We start from the raw sequence: 6,290 nt of genomic DNA on the forward strand, positions 1-6,290 counted from the left end.
GGGTAACCCATTTACGGGTGATATCCAGGATGCCCGGGTAGGCATTCCTAGACCGTATGTCGGCTTAGCACTTGGGGGTGCACTACCGACCAAAACCCCTGCGGAGCCTTCAGCCGCTTTAATTGGAGGGTCCCGGATCTGCAGGCAACAGGATCCCTCCAGCGACAGGCTGGCCTCGGCGAAAAGACCAGACTTCTCCTCCATGGGACTGTCCGGCTCACCTCTGAACAATCCCGACGACGCCATGTCTAGCAGGACCGGGTTCCCATCCCGGCCCGACATGGGCACAGGGGCGTTACTGGAAACGCATTAAGTAGCGCCTCCTACGCACCCCCGTTCGTCGCCTGCGGACGGAGGCCTCGTCGGCGGCCCCCTCTCTCATCCGCTCGTCGTTCTCCTTCTGGGACATTACTGTCTCGCAGAAGGAGACCATCGCCTTCCAGGACTCGTCGTCGCCGAGCATCGCGGTGATAACGCTCGGCAGTGACAAGTCCCCTCCGAGGACTGTCGTCAGATCGCGGCGTAGCGCCGCCCATCTCGGGCACACCTCGAGGGTGTGCTGGGCAGAGTCCACCGCTGCGCCACAATCGTGACATTCAGTCGTCGGCTCCCTTTGGGCCGTCCGACACAAGTATTCACCAAAGCAGCCGTGCCCGGTGAGAACCTGCGTCAGACGGAAGGTAAGGGGTTTGCGCTTACGGCGCATCCACCGCTCAAGGACCGGGCGCAAGGCAGCCGTTACGCGTGTGCCATACGGCTGCTCCGCCAGGTCCTCCCCCCACCTCCGCATTAGTGCTTCTTGCCCCATCCGGCGCACCCGTAGGATCCCTTCCAACGTGGGGTTCTCACCGAGAGCCCTCCTACCCGAGACGTATGAGTAGGTCTCGGCAAGGACCTCCGCCACGAGTTCCCACGGGGGATCGCCGGCTAGAGCAGTAGCTGCAGCCCACGATACCGTACGGTACCCCCGGATCACCCTCACCGCGATGATCCTCTGCGCAGACCGCAGCGCGGCCTTATTCCTCGCAGTGAGGCGATCCGCCCAAACCGGGGCACCGTACGTCGCCATACTCCGGCAGACTCCGGAATATAGCTGCCTGCAGGCGGCGCTGGGTCCTCCGAGGTTCGGGAGGAGTCTGCCCAGTGCACTCGCCACCTTCACGACCTTCGGTCCCACCACAGCGTGTCAGCAAGTGTGGGCCGAAGGTCCACCCTCCGTCAAGGATGAGCCCCAGATATTTGATTTGGGAGCTCATCCTGACCCTCCCCTCTCCGATCTGCAGGGTAGCCCCCGGTGGGGGTCCCTTACGTCCGGTCCCGCGGAAGAGGAGGGCTTCGGTCTTGTCAATTCTGACCCGAAGCCCCAAACTCTTTATGCGGCTGATCACGAGGTCGAGTCCGACCTCGGCCAGCCGCGCCGCCTCCTTGTAGTCTCGTCCCCGAGAGTAAACGAGGGTGTCATCCGCATAGCAGATGACACCCATCCCGGGGAGGAGACGGCCTCGCAGGACCCAGTCGTAACCAATGTCCCACAAGATCGGGCCCAGCACCGATCCTTGCGGGACACCACAGCCGACTCGCCGCCACTCCACGGACCCCGACCGATTCTCGAGGCCTACTTTCCGATCGGAGAGGTACGCCTCCAACAGCCTTCCTAGATACGGAGGCACTCCGAAGAATTTCAGTGCCTCCCGTATCACTGCGTGCGGGAGGCTGTTGAAGGCGTTCGCGATGTCCAACGACACCGCGACCACCACCTCCCTCCCATGTTCCGCCTCACCCGTCACCGCCCGCAGGCGTTTGAGGGCATCGATTGTCGACCGGCGTGCTCGAAACCCGAATTGAGATTCTGATAGTCCGGGTCCCGAGCCTTCCTCCAGGTGCTGAACGAGCCGGGAACCCACTATTCTCTCCAACTTTTGTGACAATGGTCAGTAGATATGAAGATGTCAACTATTTAGAAATTTTACAGCAATATGTTGATGAATATTTATTAATAATAAATATTTCGCGAAAGTATATATATTAATAATATTTTTTTAATATTGTTTTAATATATATTAAAAAAATATTTTTTAAAAATTTATTTTAAAAAAGTACTAACCCCTGACGTGAATTATAAAGTTGGACTATGTAATTATAGGACTAAACTGAGTTTATTGATTATTCGAGTCTCAAAGGGCTCCCTTTGAAAAATTACCTGTGTTCAGTCAAGCTTCCTTTGGGGCGAGGGCTGTTAGAAAATTTAACTCCCTAGACCTAAGCTTTAGATATAAAACACCTTATTCCATGCCTGAAAATTTGTCCTTAAAATACGTACGTCGTACGTCGAAAATATTTCGAAGGCTATGATTGATAGAAGCGTTAAAACTTCGTAAATGTGATTTTCACATGACTGACAAATGAATTTCGGGCTTCGCAATAACAATATATATAAACGTGCAGAAATACTAATGTTAGAAATTATAATTTATTGTTTTATTTTTTTTCTACGATACAAATAGTACTAAATAACCAAAATGTACTTTTGTCATTAACTGTTAATTATTATATTCGTTTATTCTAATTTCAAAATATACAATTATATTGTTATTATAAACTGAAGTTCGTGTACAACTTAAACCTAGTCTGAAATTAATGAAAATATAGATATTACTGATACTGACTGATACCATTTATCACTCCTTGCTTTTACTTTCGTCGTAATATTTGCAATATCGTATTAATAAATTGATATAAGTGGAAACTTTGCTGGCTTAATCATTCTTATTGTCTTGTGAATTAATTGTATTGTTTTGTGCTGTTTGTTTCCCAATAAAAAAAAAATATAAGTATCTACTTCAGTTACTTTAAAAACAAAATAAAGGTAATATTAACATTATTGACGAAAAATAATTTACAAATCTTGTTAATAGATATTCGTCTATTTTAATAACTATCCCAAAATGATGGTAATAAGAATTTAAGGGCAATAAAAAGTGTTGTAACGTTTTATATAGCGAAAATACGATACCGCTACCTCATGAAACTTAAATAAACAAAACTGAAAAATGAAAAAAATAGATAAATGTTTATAATGCGCAGACCGAGGGCTATAAAAATAAAAACACACCCCGCTGCTTTATTACACAAATACGACTAATAAAGTTTACGTCGCTCAATTGTAACATAGGCTTCCACTCCTTTTTGTAAATGTATATTTAACCTATTTCAAAAAGCGATTTTTTTGTATATAAAATGTTTATTTATGAGTAGATTTTTGTATAATTGTAATAACATTAAATACTTAAGCATACTTTAGTATATCCACCTCAAATATTTCGTGGTGTCTTCATCAAAAGCAATATAAAAACTAACGCTTGATAAAGGGAACAGTTTGATTAAAGGTTAAAAATTGCCGGCTGTACACACCTACCGACAAATATTTAAAAAAAAAAAAAATAGAACTTAGTCTCTCTATTTGGAAGCTAATATTTTTACTAGTATTATATTATTTATTAGTAAACTTAGCAAATTATGATTACTTCGGGCGTAAAAAATTCATGAGAATATTCAATATAAAAGACTTATTTTTTGTTTTTAAAGATTTTTAAAAAGTACTCCGGAGTTTCTTGCCTGTTCCTCTCTGCAAAATCTATAATTCGAGTACGTGGTAACTTCACTTATAACTATAATGAATTAATTTAAACAAATATAATTTTAATTTGTAACATGACAATTCAAAAGTACTTTTGAAGCCTACTTGAATAAAGTAATTTTTTATTTTGATTTTGATTTATTAATACTTTTTCATCATTTATTACGACTATGTACTGAATTCATTTTCTAACACTTTTTACCTAGAACTCGACTTCTAGTCAATTTAAATAGTAAATTGTGTATAAGGTTTTTAAATGAAACAACTTTTTCGGATTTTATCGCGGTTTATTAACTTTTTTTGATTCCCGACGTTTCGGATACTTTACAGCAACCATGGTCACGTTTACATGGTTACATTTAAATGAGTAAAATACGCGTAAACATTAGAAAACAATATATAAGGTTTTTTTTTTTGGCACGAATTATTTCAATATTAAGACGACGTATTAAAGCATTATAAACATATTTCAGTTTAAAGGCTTACGCCGAGTTGCACGAAAAGAAATTAAAATTTAAGTAGTGATTAAACTAATTTAATCGCAAGAATTGTATGAAATTCTTCTGATTAAATTAGTTTAATCGCTACTTAAATTTTAATTTTGTTTCGTGCAACTCGACGTTAGTCTACTAACAACACTTTAAACCAACTTTGGATTACTCTGATGTCACTATTTAACGACATTGTTAGTTTCATCAAGATTTAAATATAAAATATCATTAACAATTATACCTAAAGCACAAAAACAATTTTACAACTACTCTGAGAAACATCTCAGTAATAAATTTGTATATCGAATTTAAAGATTATGAGAAGTAATTACAATTTGCAACATCATCTATAACGATTATCGTTTAATAACCAAATTAGTCGTGTTATCATAAATTAAAAACCGTGAAACCAAAATACCTAATTGGTTATGGCTATAATCAATCAGTAGCTAATTAATGTATGTATAATACTTTAATTACATGGTTTTTTTCTATATGATTTGTTGAAGTTAATTTTTTTTCAGATTACTATCTAATAGTCTTCTAAAAGCCATTATGTGTAAGTTCTCGACAGTTTAACGAGCAAGCTATGCTCGGAGTCTCAAAGATATTGTGATTATCCACGAGAGTACCAAACCTGTAGAATCAGCAAGTTGTTGAGTGGGCTAGTCACGTGTGTCGCATAACCGATGACCGCTGGAGAAGACGTGTCCTGTAGTGGCCTCTGCGTCTCAGCTTACGCAGTAGGTCTTCAAGCCCGCTGGATCGATGATTTGCACAAGGTCGCTAGTGTAGGCTAAGAATCACGGTGAACAGGAATATTCGGCGCTAACATAGGAAGTTAAATAATTATCTAACATTAGTCTGCGATAGATTGATGGGATGTAATGTGACGTTTTAGATTGTTTATAAAAGTTTTTGATCTGTGTATCATTATTTTCGAGAAATTGCTATTTTAACTTGCAGAAAAAGTAAGTAAATAATGAGACTCCTACCGCAGTAAATGTGTACTCATTGAACTCTTAGCTATACTAACCAGCATCAGTAGACTGTGCTAAATATTAATTACACCTGATTCATCTCTACAAGTGAAATGTTTTCAAAGTTTTTTTGGGATAAAATATGTCTAAATATTTTTGAAATCAACAGATAGTTGATTAAAGCATTAAGGAAATACGTAATGAATAGATTAGAAATAGAGCTTCCTTACATATATACTGTTTTGTCTGTATTTTATGACATAACTACAACTATATGTCTGAAATTGTAAAATATTTTCTGTTTCTGTTTAATAATAAATTTCATTTCATTTCATTTCAGCTATATCAGGTGTTATCTATTATTATTTTTTTCAAAAACAACTTTTTTAGTATTAAGTATGATTACAACAATTACTTGTCGCGTTCATTTTATTTTACGCAAGACCAATTTCTTTCTATTTTATTTTCTTAAGTCCACAACAAAATTTTATTGTGATATTTAATAGCAATTTATGATTACATTTTGACAAACATTCATGGCTTGGTGCAAGCGCCCTCTTTTTAATTCGCCTTGCTCCACCCGCGGCGCCACTCACGTCGTAAAATAAACTAACACAATAAAATGTAACTATAAATTAGCTAGTCGTTTTACAAGCAATAAATTTAATAGACATCCACCAGAGGGGGCTATTCATGCTTGTAATTTTAAATCAGTGACAATTTCGTTAGTCGCACGGGGAGAAATATAGATCGACAATCAACTTCCACTGTTATTATTGACTTTGCTACCCTTAGCTTAACTCGAAGGTTATTTACTTAATGACGTTTTCTTTTCAAAACAGTAATATGTGTACAAAAAGATATATACCTATAAGAAAGATGGTCCACTGCTATTTTTTTTTTACTATATATATATGTATATTACGTTATGAGGGAAACCAAACCCAATGAAAGTCGATCTAACACTCTATGAATCTTGTCAACAGCAAGACCGTATTCTATGTATAAATCCTGCTCGAAGGACCAAAAAACTGTCTGTATCCTCGAAGAAAGACTGTTGTCTTGTAGAAAGCTTGCAGGTCCAGAATGACTGTGTGCAGCTTGTCAACGCAAGGCTGTATTCTCGAAGGACCAAAAAAACTGTATGTATCCTCGAAGAAAGACTGTTGTCTTGTAAAAAGC

This window comes from Melitaea cinxia, chromosome 12 (assembly GCF_905220565.1).
Source record: "Melitaea cinxia chromosome 12, ilMelCinx1.1, whole genome shotgun sequence".
NCBI classification, from domain to species: Eukaryota; Metazoa; Arthropoda; class Insecta; order Lepidoptera; family Nymphalidae; genus Melitaea; species Melitaea cinxia.